Source organism: Neopsephotus bourkii, unplaced genomic scaffold (assembly GCF_033783945.1).
Source record: "Neopsephotus bourkii isolate Nb327-2 ecotype Australia unplaced genomic scaffold, CSIRO-AGI_Nbou_v1 NB_1774, whole genome shotgun sequence".
In the NCBI taxonomy this organism is placed as follows: domain Eukaryota; kingdom Metazoa; phylum Chordata; class Aves; order Psittaciformes; family Psittacidae; genus Neopsephotus; species Neopsephotus bourkii.
The window spans coordinates 1-12685 of record NW_026902248.1 but is presented as its reverse complement, the minus strand read 5'-3'; the positions used below and the strand labels follow the sequence as shown (position 1 = coordinate 12685).

Below are 12685 nucleotides of genomic sequence, written 5' to 3'. Positions count from 1 at the left end.
TGGTGTGTGGGTTGGCAACCCTCTTGTAGGTTGTTCAGCTTGTGAAACTTGATGTTCCTAGGATCAAAAGAAGGGTTAGATTATAAAGTGACTTTTTGGTACCCTAGCTGGGAACTGGTCTAAGTAGTGACTCTGAACAGAGGATAGTCTCAGGAGGCCTATAGGAAAGTGCCAGTAAAGGTTTAATAAATTACTGGTGGCTTTGTTCTTTATTTTCTGGGTAGATCTTTGTTCTGGATGCATCTGTTCTTCCTCAAGTTCAGTCATTTGGCCATAAATCAGCAAAAGAATCATCACTACTTGACACTAAAATGCCAGTCCCAAGGAAAAGAACTACTATGCTATGGGATAGGAGCATAGAAGATGTGATTGAAGATGATGAGAAACAGCACATGCCAAGAGAAGAAGCATTGCAGCAACATGAAGCAAATCGAGTTTGCATGGGAAAAGAAGACTATATGGTATGTGCTAAGGCTTCTTTAAGAATTAGTATAGAATGGAGTCTTGAAGCAAAGCGGTGTTCTCATTTTCCCACCTCATGGTTTTTTGGTGTTGTTTGATTTTTTTTTCTGATCACCATTCTCCTTGAATATGGTCTTCAGATCTAAAAGTGGGATTACTCATGACTTAGTGCCTACTGTGGGAAAACTGTACAGACTGAGAAGTAAGAGTTGCAGATTTCTATTTCTCTCCTTTTGGTAACCCCTGGTCAATGCACAGCAAGTAGTATTACCTGTTTCCTAGCAATAGAGAAGACTGTTCCTTTGTGTTCTATGTACAGGAAAAATCTGAAAACTGTTCTGTAAGGAACAGCAATTTTGGTCAATTGTAGGGAAGACAAGGGTGAGGGAACAGGGGACTTGAGGGTTTTGTGGAGTTTTCATCATTATTGCCCCCAGATGAGGATCTGGAAAACAAGAACCGAATCCTATGGCGATTAAGCCTCTGTTTTTAAGACAACTTCCAGAATTCTTGTAATAAGCGTATTGTTTGCTGATGCCTACTCCGTGTGAACTTATAAATTGCTGATAGTTCAATCTACTGATGAATCCTCCTGTTGTATGAATGAGCTAGTAAAAGAACTTTTGCCAGTTAAGTGTTGTAATGGTTGAGGAAAGGGGAAAAATGTCACTTGTGGGAAACTTTCCTTATTGAAACTGTTTTGTGTATCATTCTATTGTGCTAAAATAAACAACTTTGTTTCTAAGCAGCTGTACTAATAACTTCTTAGCATCTCATACTGGCTAGCTTTTATCTGACTATATTTTTCCTACTATACAGAGAGTGCCTTTCTCAGGAACGAGAACGGCTTTAAGAGGATACTGAAAGACGTCTGGAAATCTTCAAGGAACTTGTAAATGATTATATTGAAAACACAGATGAAGGATATAAAGACAGGCCTGGCAGTGCGCAAGCTGAACCTTTGGTACTTTTACCTTTGTACACCCCCTAGCCTGTGCCCCAACATCTCTTCTACTAACTATCCATTATGGCCATTATGTTTTGGGGATTAGAAGAGTGGTTTTGAAGATTATGTGCTGTGTAACTGTATTCTCAGCAAGATGTATTTATCCAATTTAATAGCAGTTGTTGAGCCTTGGGTGGGTGTGCCTTTAGGCATCTTTGGGGTTTTCTGCATTCTCTGTTCTCTTGCTGTATTTAGTCAATGTTCTCCTTGGGTAAAAAAAATACCTGCTCTTACACTAAGTTCGGAGGGGATGTTTTTGTGGTGATGTGAAAGGGAATGTGGTGGGTCATTAGATGTTTTAAAAAAAGAAGAATAACTATGACTTGATACTGGAGAGTTGTGTGTAAAGGTAGACAAAAACTTGCAATCAAAACAGCTGAAAACCCAAGATGGTTTTGAAGCGAGAATTAGCTGTACTTGTATGTTTGAATTCATAATGGTCTTCCCATTTTTCTGTAGAAATAACGACTACTGGGTAATTATTTGCCATTTCTAAATGAATATAAATTATCTTTCAGGATGAAAACCATAGCATGGGGCCTGGTACCTACACTGATCTTGAGGGTGTTGTTGCTTCCCTGCAGGATGATGTGGATATCAAAAAGCAAGCAGAAGAAGCACACAGGTACATTGGGAACCTAGAGGAACAACAGAAAGCTATAGCTTGGCTTGAGAAAGAACTGGAAAAAACTACCACTGAGCTAACTAAGACCAAAAAAGAGCTGGCAATGAAAAGCAAGGAACTAATCAAAGCTGAAGGAGAGCTGGCAAAGAAAAGCAAGGGTGAGCCGGTGTAACTGTGTGAAAGGCAAAACCAAGAAAGGACTGACTACTGACTATGCTCCATCCCTGGTGGTGTTCAAGGCCAGGTTGGACGAAGCCTTGGGTGACACGGTTTAATGTGAGGTGTCCCTGCCCATGGCAGGGGGGTTGGAACTAGATGATCCTAAGGTCCTTTCCAACCCTAACTATTCTATGATTCTAAGTAGAGCAAATGATCCAGTTAAGCAGGATTTTGGAACCAAATCATATGTATCAAGGTGGTAACCAATTGTTTTATGTATGTTGAGGTTGAACAATTTCACAGGTCTTGGTTATTCCATTTTTAAGACTACTTAATTTTATCAATTGCAGGCTTCTGAACTGTGGGGTAAAACATGAAATTGAATCTTGATTTCATGATGTTGTAGTCCCGGCACTTTACATTTTGCTGACGCAGTGTTTCCAGGTACCCTGTGGAATGTTCATAGAGGAAAAAGTAACAATACCTTTTAATACAATTTCACCAGAAGTCTCTTGGCATGATCTGTATTTTATATGGGTTGCAAGGCTCAATTCTGTTAAAAAACAAACAAACAAACAACTAAGCAACTTCTGAAACGTCTTATATGTCAACATGGAAATAATCTATTCAAAAGCTACTGAGTTACCAGAAGACCTGGAAAAAATAGACTAATAAGTAAACTACATATTGACTGCTTATTTGATACAGACTTTTCTTGTTACAGACATTCAAACACAGATGATAAAATTAGCTGAGTCATCTGAGCAGCTTAAAGAAGCAGCTGAGGTAGCTTTCTGAAGGAGAAAAACTTGTGCAAAATGATGTGGTTTAATACAGTATTCCAATAGCTTAAAATTCCATTACAACTGATATTGCTTCCAAGTAGTTGAATGATTTAACACTGACTGAATTACTGTTCTTTCATTTCCAAGAAAATGAATACACAGAATGAAAGGACTGAAGTACTAATGGACACTGCGGAGCAAAAAGATGATGCTATTATGAGACTACAAGATTTGATATCCCTTTTTGAAGAAACCATAAAAGACTATGTAAGTCTTGGGTGTCTCAATTTTCCTTATACAAAGATCTAAATCTATCTTAATACTGGCTTAACCATTTCAGAAAATTAAATTTTTCTGTAAGGAATTGATGCTTACTTGAAGGTTAGCAGGTGAGTTGGCATTGAAAGGAAAGTTACAGCGAAATGTGTGCGGGGGTGGGGGTGTGGAGAAATGGAATTTTCAGAAGCAGTGATCTGGAGTTACTGGGCAACTGGAGATGAGACTTTGAAAAGGCACTCTAAGGAAAAGGGGGTGGGGAAACTAAACTCAAAGTGGGAGGACTTAAACAGTAGGAATAGAGGGATTATGTCACTGTTCTTACTTTTGCCTGACTGGAAGAGGAAGAAAAGGAGGTTTTGTTGCAGTAGAAAGTCAAATTTTATTTAAGTCAAAAAGTTAAGAATGTGAGATTACCACAAACCTCTAGCCTGACTACATTTCCTTTTTTTTTTTTTTTTCATGCAAGTACTTTAAGATGAATAATTGGTCCTTGGTAACCAGCATGGCTTGTTACTTTTGTCATCTTGAGAGTAAAACTTCATTCTTAATCAAACATGCAGTCTAACTGGGCTTTTAAGTTACCTCCAACTACCAAGTATGACAAGGAAGTGATGAATTTACAGAGCTGACTATTTGTTGTTTGTACAAATTAGGAATTCAACTCTTTTGACACTGGACACTGCTTTAGATGGGAAGCAAACTCCTCTTACATGCAAGTCTTGCATTTTGTAGTTTACTAGTTTCTTGTTATGCTTCTGTACTTCAGACAAGCGCAATGCTTTGCCCTGTACCTGAAACCCACCTGCTTTTGATTTAAGTAAGTGATCTATAACTGATTTGTTCCTCTTACAACCCCTAAACATATTAGATAATTTTGTAAAAATACTTGGTTATAAAAGATTAATAAGCTTTTTAAGTGCTCACTTTTTAAAACTTAAAAGTAATTGATCTTATTTTAACACAGGACAACGCTGTAACTAGCCTTAAAAGAATGGCAGAAAAGAACTCTAACCAGGTGATTGAAAGCAGTCAGTTCAAGGACTGTGAAGATACTGTATTGGGAGTGGGAAGAAAACGCTGCTTTGAAAATAGGCCTACTGTGGAAGAAGAGCCACCTACAAAGAAAGGTACAATTTCTACCATCACTCAAGAGGGGGCCTCCCAAAAAAACTTGATTAATATTCCAGAACAGAAACTAAAAGTTGTGAAGCGTAAACATTGCGTTATGAAGAGAAGACCTACTATGTTAAACTGTAAATGGAAGTAACTTGTGTAAATTTCATCTGTCTTGCAGCAGATCCTATACAGTGCACTCCTATGTTTAAAATAAGTTAGTTTTTAGACTTGCTCTTTTTCTCATCTTTTTATGGACTTGCACACTTGGCTGTAGTTCTTCAGAAATTTCTTAACAGCCGGTTTTGTACAAAACTTGCTGTTGATGGACTTCTGGGAAAGTAGCAGCTCCCACTCAAGTTGTTTTAAAATATTCTAAGCAATCATCAAAGGGGTCTGTCAATGACTGTTTTCAGTCATACAGCACGTGCTGTTAAACCTTGCTTCGTTCTGAATGCCTGCTGTGAACACACCAGCTTTCGTCACCGTGACAGTGCTGGCAAAGTAGAGAAACTTTCCACTTGAATGGAAGTAAAATTATTTCAAGTCCGCAGATAGCATATTTTGTGCTGCTCACGTTTGCACTTTAATCTTTTTGCCTTCCTTCCTTCATCTGTGAGCTTACCAGTTCTCTTAGAATGAGGTGACTAAACTAGCTACAGTGGAAGACCTTCAAGGGTAAGTGTGAAACTTAAAAGGACACTGCATTTAAATTATCTATTTCATTAAGGTCTATTAATCAGTGAGATTTGAACTATGGGACAGATCTTGTACAAATGGTATATGTAAGATCTGCCTGCATCTGAGTGACTTGATGACAGAGCTGGCCTTCAGTTTCTCAGAATTATGGCAAAGTACATACAAAAGCAGAATGAAGTGTCTTCCCTTTGTGTCCCTTACTTTCTTGCCTTCCTCCTGCAGAATAGATGCAAGCAAGACAATGTTCTAGGTGAGGATAGGACAGAAAAATAGAAATAAGATTTAAAAAAAAATGGGAAGCAGAAAACATTTATGTCCATAAAGAGGAGATAAAACATGCTAAAAGGAGACTTGTTAAATTCACATGCTCACAGAAAACTCTGGCTACAGATAGTGAGTAAACCAAATGCTGGACTGTCATGTATCACACCCTACAGTGAAAGAACAAGGGAACACTAGATTGAGTAGAAGATTGGTTTAAGTTTACGGAAAAAAGCATTTCATGCAGTGGGTAATGAACTTCTAGTATTTCCTGCCCTAGGAGGTAGGAGAGGCAGATGATTCTCAGATTGTAGGAATGATTAGACAAGCTAGCAGCCAATAGGTCCACACACAGACACTGAAATGGTTAAGCAGAGTTGCACTGTCCCATATTCTTCCAACACTCCCAATTGTTCTGTATCAGGGAAAGTCTGTAGGAAGTGGCTGGACCTAACAACAGTAGAAAAAGGCAGTAAAATATTAGGCTATGTCAACTGATGGTGTGTGATGCAGTGGGGCATTTGTCATTTGAAGGCTCTTTTATTTGAAGATGTATAAACGTCACACTTACAGAAAGCTTCTGTCTCTGTACCAGATGCATGTCTCATTCAGCTCTGCTGTCTTTGATTAGGATGAATATTAGATCATAGCATGGCCATTAGATGGTGCCATCTATATAAGGGTGAGAAATGAAGCTCATCTAGACTTATTGATATACTAGATAGTAGTAGGTTTGTTATCTCATGACTGAAGCTCATCTAAACAAAAATAGAAAAGGGATAGTACTCAAACAAAAAATTGACCATCAGTGCCAATTAATATAAGCACTGAGATTTTTTTCTGTTGGGAAAGCAGGCTATTCAGTAGTGTTAAATATGTTTCTTTTGCGGGTGTTGAGTATAGGAGGCATCTGGTTTTAAAACTGAGTTGTTTGAAGCTCCAAAATGATGACTTTTATTAATATATGCTTACGTTTAACCATTCTTGTTAAATGTGCAATAGAACAATTTGTGCACTGTGATCATTTTCTCATAGTATTTAGATATACTAATGGCCTAAGACTGAAGTTGACTTTGGGAGTAGAGAAGTTTTATCTTGTCTTGAACTTTCTGGTTTTGTACTCTTCTTTAAAATTTGCCTTCTATATTTTGGGGTGGGGCTTTTTCTTTTTAAGTACTTCCTACATAAAAACCTTCTGGAGTAAATATTGTGTTTTCTTGCGCTAGTATTTTACTTTGCTTGCATGGTTGTGATTGTCAGTACCATGCATCTAAATAATTTCTAAATCTTACTGTGAATGATCATACCCTACTCACTGTAGGTGTTGGGCTATGATGTGCCTTTTTTTTCATCTTGCCGCTTTACATCACAAAATGTGTCTTAAGGTACCTTGGCACCTTTCCCTTTTAATGTGAGCTGTGTAAAACTCATGTCCAATGTGAAAATATGTAGCATTTGGATAGGGAGAAAATTATCTGCCTAGCTAGAATTTTTCATCTTGTAGGATTCAAAACCATGGCTTTACAAGCCAAAGTAAAGCTGCTGTTGTGTCTGACCTAGCAGGAGCACTTGATATATGTCTAACTAGAACAGAAATTTACAGAAAAGCAGGAAGGAAAAATGTCTTGTGGAATTTGATCACTCTAAAAATAATAAAAAACCCCAACAAAGTGAAATTAGAACCTCATTTGAGATGGAGAACACTGTTGCTAATGTTTCAGTATCACTTATTGTTACTAACTCTATAAAACTTGTTGGATCTGTTTGGAGGATGCTTCTGTGCGGTGCCTATTTACTTAATCCTTCCAATGTAAGATGACAGCCAAATTCCACCTTGCTGTAGTTAACAGTACTTGCAAGAATCCTCTGTCAGGCTTGATTTTAACACTAAAACATAGAATGTATGCTACTAATTGGACACTGCTGGATTCTAAAATGCTTGTGTGAAGCATAGCTGGAGTCAGTTTTGAAGGTGGTGAAATGTGTGTTATTTTAGTTAGAATTTCTTATTATTTGGAGGGGGGGCAGGGAACTGGCTGAAGCTAATAAAATATTTATGAAAACTTGTGGTTGGGGTGGAACATTTCACCCATCTTTCTGGGAGAACTTTACATACAACATATTAAGTGGATGTGTAAATAGTTATATGTCGTTTAGAAACCAATTGAAAAGAAAGCCCCAACACTAAGCAAAACCAACTCATGCTGGATTTTTAGCTTGACTTTTAAAGTTAAGGGGATAGCAAGTATGAGTGAAACTTCTCAGAAATGTATGTGACATAGCTCTTCTAAACATGGTATGAGTGGTTGCTGGTTGTATTAACGACATTGTTGAACGGGCGAAGGTGAAAACTAGATATGCCTGTGAATGGTATGTAGCTCACAGATCTCACTGCATATTAGTAAAACTAGAAAGGCCTTTCTACTAGTGGTGCAGAGTAGGAGGCTGGAATAGAGCCATTGGAAAAGTATTAAGATTTCTCCTGCTGCAAACTTTCTAAAAGCCTAACAGGCACCTATTGCATTTTAAATTAATCAGAGGGCTTTAACTACTTCAAGACAAAAATGTCCAATGATATGGGTAGATGCTCTCTCCCTGGAAATGTTCAAAGCCAGGTTGGACAGTCTGGGGTGATAGGGTCTAGGGTGAGGTGTCCCTGCCCATGGCAGGGGGGTTGGAACTAGATGATCTTAAGGTCCTTTCCAATCTTAACCAATCTATAAGGGTGTGGCTTTCAGATGGTGACTGCATTCTGTATAGTAATTGCCATCTGGTATTGCTAGTGACTTGTACTACCTGTTTTAACCAGCCTGACCTGTATGTTGTTTTTCTTGTTTAGGAGATACAAAGGAGAGTTGGGAATATGACACTCCAGAGCAAAAGAGAGCTGAATATTTGAAAACAAGTACTTCTGAGAACCTTGCAGAAATATCAGCACTGAGGGAAAGAAATGAAACCTTGGAAGGTCAGCTAGCTGCACTTGAAGAAAAGAATAAAAAAGAGTTTAGCGAGCAGATAACAAGCTTGCATCTCAAGCTTTCTGCTTCTGAAGAAAGGGCTTTTGGCTTAAGTGAAGAACTTAAGCAGCGTCAAGCTGATTATCAGAAGATTGCTTCTGAATTGGACAAACAGAAAACTATAAGGAACAAGAAGGAAAGATTATTCAGCTAAATAATGAAGTGGAAAGTGCAAAACAAAAGTTAATTGATGAATTGTCACAAATTAAAGCAGTGCTGTCCAAAGTGGATGAGTTGTATAAATGTCACTCACCAGCTGAGTCTTACGCTATGGATATTGATTTTGTTAATCTAAAAGCTTCATTAGACTTTCAAAAAGGCAAACTAGAGAGAGCTCAAGTGAGTTCTGTATGCATGCAGTCCCAAACTGCTTCTACAGAAGATCAGAGATGGGAGGGCTCCTTTCACAGCACTGGTGAAAGCATTTGGGAAGAATGCAAAAATATTATAAGGGTTTCTTCACAAAAAAGTCAGCGGATTCAAGAACTACTTCAACAAGTTGAAGACTTAAAGAAAGGACTTGATGACTCTGAAACTGTAATAATCAACTGAAAATAAAATTAAATGAAATTGCAAATCAAGATCCTCAGTCCTTAAAGGAAAAGGAACTTATGAGTCAGTTAGAAGAGCAAATTCAGAAGAAAACACAGGATTTTGAAAAGCAGGCTGCAGAAGATTGCAGAGTAATTGACGAGTTCAAGGAGGAAGTTACCACCTACAAGGAAAAAATAAGAGAGCTTGAATGCCTATTGGAGGCTTTTAAAGCTAAGGATGACAGCATAGAAAAGTTAGAAGTACTCAAAGAAAAATAATCTATTATTTTAAATCTAGAGACTAGTACAGTAGCTCTGCAAGAGAAATGTGCCAATTCAGACCTAACCATTAAAGCACTAAATGATAAAGAAGTAAATCTGAAGGAGGAAATTGTGCAGTTGATGAACAGTTTGGAGAATATGAAATGCTGTCTTGAGGAGAAAGAGAAAAATGAGGATGAGCAAACACAATCTATAGAATTGTAAGTAAATACTGAGAACTTCTAGACCTTTGAGAATAGACTCAAAGCTACTTTCTGTGAACATCAGTTTATTTTGACATAACACTTGCATGTTCATCAACTTTTTTAACCAAACTACTTAAGAAGTCTTAATACACTACTTGCATTTTACAGTTGCATATTCTGCTGCCTGTGTTTTCCTCACCTGTTTGTATATTCTTTCATAAATATGCATCTAAATAATGTGGAACTACTGTAGGGGGAAACAGGAGCATGCAAGGAAATAAAGAATTCTTTGGGGATCTCTAATATTGTTATATTGCATGCACTTTCTAGAGGAAATAACATAGTTTACTGTTATATCCTGTAACTTGTCTGAAAGCAGGTAATGTTTTCTTTGGAAAGGACTGAATGTTAAAAAGGAAAAGAAGGAAGTTAAAAAAAAAGAGCTTAGGGAGTGAACAGCTGGTTTTGTTGATAGCTATCCTAGGTGAACAGAGCCTACTATAAAACCTTGAAGGAATAACAGGTTTAGAAGGATAGCACTTTCCCCAGCCCCTTCTACTTTTTAGATCTTTAAGAAATAAGAGCTTAAATGTACCTGACAGACTATATTTGCTATATGCTAAGGCAATTGCAGGACAAAAACCAAGATGTTATGTAGCCCTTCTCCTTAGTAGGGTTTCTTTTGTGCCAGATTTGTAGGTACCTGCATGTACTCTGATGCACAACTTAACATGAAGGTCTGGGGATCCCCCACCTTGAAAGGTGTTTCTCCTTTTGTGTGGCCTTGTTTTGTATCTTCAGCTATAGAATCTAAAAAACCTTCTGTTAGTTTTAAAGTAAAAATCCAAGGTACCTTATTGTAAACTTTTAAAAATAAATATAATTTAAAAATTAACTCATCAAACTTGTAAATTATTTCGCAGCCCTTGTAATAGCAGGACTTGTTGCAATGTTACTGTTTTTTCTACTTTTCTTATTTTTACGTATTTTGATCCTTACAAGGTCTGGTATGTAGGTATCAAGTTGAAACTTACTTGATATTAACCTTGTTCCTTTTCTTACTTTGTAAGGGCACCTAATGATAAAAATGATTGCTCTGGTCTGCTTAAAAATAAATTGCAGTGTTCAGAAGTGAATCTGATCAGTTTATTACTTCAGGATCATATAATAAGCTGAAATCCAAAAGTAAAGTTGTAAGGCTTGGCATCAATCTGATAAATTTAAGGTTTTTTAATGAATAAAAACAGCATAGAACCTGAGTTAGTGTGGAAAAGGTGTTTCTCTGAGGTATATAATACTAATGTCATTTACATCTCTTAATTTTGAACACAAGGCTACGTAAAGATCTTTCTGAGAGTTCTGCCCTTGTACGGAGTTTGAAAGAAGACTTGCAGAGGAAAAAGGAAGAATATACAGATTTGAAAGCGAAATTTTCTGATGCCAAGAAACAAATTCAGCAAGTACAAGAAGAGGTTGGTAATGTAGGCCAAATGTTTCTTCCAGTTTGTTTGTGGTTGTGTTATTAAAACCTGTTTACACAAATTTCAAGCTATGAATGCTACGTGATTAATAATAAAGCTGTTTCAAGTGATGCGTTTAGCATACCAGTGAATCTTAAATTAAAACAGTGAATCTTAAATTAAATTGCCATTAAAGTTGTAAGCTAAAGATAATACCAGATGTCAAAACACAGATTAATACAGATACTGAAGGGGGGATGTAAATTTTGTTAGTGTAGTTGAAAAGGGTTTGTAAAAACTATGGCTAATTTGGTTATGGAGGAGTAAATTATAAACATAATCTTAATGACAACAGTAGCCTTATGTTATTCGCGCTGACTTCAAAGGCTGATGTTTCAGGGGGAGAACACTGATACCTGGAAGGGGGAGATGGATTATTCAGAAAAAGCAACTTTTAAAAATTTGAGTTACGTTTCCTGTTAAGGTGTGGAGAAGAAAAGAAAGCATGGAATTGCTTTAATGTTAATTGTTAGTATTTGCTTTTCAAGCAGCAGGATGTCTTAGAACCTCATGGGATGTTACAAGAACTTAAAATCCAAAAGACTGTGGAAGAGTTTGGTTTGGAAATTAAGACTTCAGTGTCTTCCCCAGCAGCCTATAATTTGAGGACCTATTCCTCCTCAACTTTCAGTGTATAATCCCTTGTTTGAGAAATTCAAGGAAATGAATTTGTAGCTTGATTAGGTTATTTCCTGATAGGTCTTTTTTGTTTTGTTTCTTTTGTGATTTGTGTTTTTTTTTTAACCCCCTGCCCCTGAAAATTTAGCTGTTTGCAGACATTTAACTCTTAATTAAAATAATTAGTTATTTAGTAACTTACAAAGGTTGTAAGAGGCTTATACAAAATGCTAGCTTTCCTTGATGTCTTTGTGCATTGTTACAGGTGGGTACAATGCAATCTGAGGAGAAGTCACTGAGGAGCAAGGTTAATGAACTTCAGAAAATTAAAAACCAGCTTTGTCAAGAATTAGAGATCAAACAGCACACAATTCTGCAACTTAAAAAGGTAGGGGTTTTGGGTTTTTATTTTTTTTACTGCTCTTTTTTATTTTTTGATGGTGAATCGTTAAATGGGGCAAGCAGAAGGAGAAAGCTTACAGAAACTGGAGTAAAGATAAGAGTTTGAAATTAATTTTAATAGGTGGATAAAAGATGTTTAAAGAATTTCTCACTGCATGCCACTGTCAAATTGTTTTTATATAATCTGCCTAATTAATACTCACTTAATACCTGCAGATATTCTGATTAGTGAAACAGATAATGTTAGTAGAAATGTTTTCCTCTAAACTTTTTTGGGTTTTAGTCAACTTGAATGCTCCTTAACACCACATAAAAAATTTATGCTGGACTGTTTTTCTTAAATGCCTTAGGAGCAGTTGAATAACGAGAAGCTGGAAGAAATCTCCAAAGAGTATGAGAAAACATGTAAAGGTCAGAAAAAGACAGTTTTATTGCTTCTCCCCTTTGTGGAATGGCAACATAATGAGTTGTCATATTGTTAATGAACTTGAGACAGTTTTATATATTTATATTTAAAAAAAAACTGGGAACTTCAAACAGGGCATTAAAATTTTACGGTCAAGAACTAAATTTTATTAAGGCATTGTTTGCAGGTATATTTGAAAGCAGTCAGTCTCAGATTAAGAAATATGAGCTCAGAGAAAGTGTGAATTTGCTGATACCAGTGTCAGGTTATTAAATGTTGGTATTTATTAGTCATTTTAACAAATTGGAACACTGAAACACTAACTAGCACAGT

The 12685-nt window shown here is 36.7% G+C and overlaps 1 pseudogene; it reads left to right on the top strand.

Moving 5' to 3' along the window:
* Positions 1-224: 224 nt before the first annotated feature.
* LOC133226224 (kinesin-like protein KIF20B) lies at positions 225-12357 on the top strand (annotated as a pseudogene).
* Positions 12358-12685: the final 328 nt, after the last annotated feature.